Source organism: Delphinus delphis, chromosome 13 (genome assembly GCF_949987515.2).
Source record: "Delphinus delphis chromosome 13, mDelDel1.2, whole genome shotgun sequence".
NCBI classification, from domain to species: domain Eukaryota; kingdom Metazoa; phylum Chordata; class Mammalia; order Artiodactyla; family Delphinidae; genus Delphinus; species Delphinus delphis.
In genome coordinates this window covers 30,107,762-30,109,063 of record NC_082695.1, presented here as the reverse complement: position 1 = coordinate 30,109,063, position 1,302 = coordinate 30,107,762, and the positions used below count along the sequence as shown (strand labels likewise).

General features: G+C 41.4%; 1 pseudogene; it reads left to right on the top strand.

Annotated features, from left to right (window-relative positions):
* The first annotated feature begins 551 nt into the window (after positions 1-551).
* On the top strand, positions 552-880 carry LOC132436573 (small ubiquitin-related modifier 2 pseudogene; annotated as a pseudogene).
* The last annotated feature ends 422 nt before the right edge of the window (positions 881-1,302 follow it).

Below are 1,302 nucleotides of genomic sequence, written 5' to 3'. Positions count from 1 at the left end.
AGCACCATCTTGTCCATGCTTGAACGAACTCAGCTGGAATTTTGATGGCAGTAAATGACTGTGGATCACTTTGGGGAGTGTTGCCATCTTGACAATATTAAGTCTTCTGACCCTGAGATATCTTTCCATTTATTTAGGTCTTCCTTAATTTCTTTCAACGATGTTTCGCAGTTTTCAGAGTGTAAGTTTTGCACTCCTTTTGTTAAATTCACTTCCCAGTATTCTATTCTCTTTGGAGCTATTGTAAGTGAGCAGTTCCTGTTTCTCAGCTGATGGAGAAGTCCTTCCATGCTAAGAGCTTTGTCTGACACAGGTGTTTCAGTTACCTAGGAGTTTCAGACTTCTCTGGTTAAGTCTCAGCTATTTCATAATTAATGAACTGGAAATAAACTCCATAATAAAGATCTTCCCCTGCCCTGGTCTAACAGGTTCTAACTAAATTTATGTTCTCAAGGGACTTATTTTTTATTTTAGAAAATCCCCTTTGACTGATTGCTACCTCCTCCTTCTGCCACTACTGGTGCTGCTCTGTGCTTGTTTGGTGCCAATCCTGGTACCTTTTTTGTGAAGCAGCCACTGAGAAGGCTCCAGAGGTTACCATGGCCAATGAAGAGCCCCAGGAGGGAGTCAAGACAGAGGACCACGATCACGGTAACACGAAAGTGGTGAGACAGGATGGTTCTGTGGTGCAGTTTGAGATTTGGAGGCATAACCACGTTTGACGAAAGCCTATTGTGAATGACAGGGTTTGTCCATGAGGCAGATCAGATTCTGATTTGATGGGCAGCCAATCAACGAAACAGACACACCTGCACAGTTGGAAATGAAGGATGAAGATACAGCTGATGTGTCCCAATAGCAGACAGGAGGTGTCTACTAAAGAGAGAACCTGCTGCTTTACTCCAGAACCAAGAAGTCATTCTGAGTTAGAAAACCACGATTTGGTTCCGCCGCATCGTGACTGCTGCCGTACAGTTTTCTCTAGTCTTTCATTTTCCCCTCCCCCACTCCTTTGTTGTACATTCAGTAATGGAGGTATGTGCAGAGGAATATTGATTTTTTTTTAACTAAATGGCCAATGGTACATATTGATCAACATCACAAGGAGATGGGATGGGGGGAAATACTGCTTCTGTGAAAATAGTCCCTTTCTCCATTATTGACATGCTCATTCAGCTCATCTCTTTATATGCCAGTAAGTTCTTTTGATTTCCCTGTTTAACGAAAAAAGAACAATGTAAAAATTATTGCATACTTTGTTCGATTGGAGAATTTTAATGATTTCATTTTCATTTCAAAACC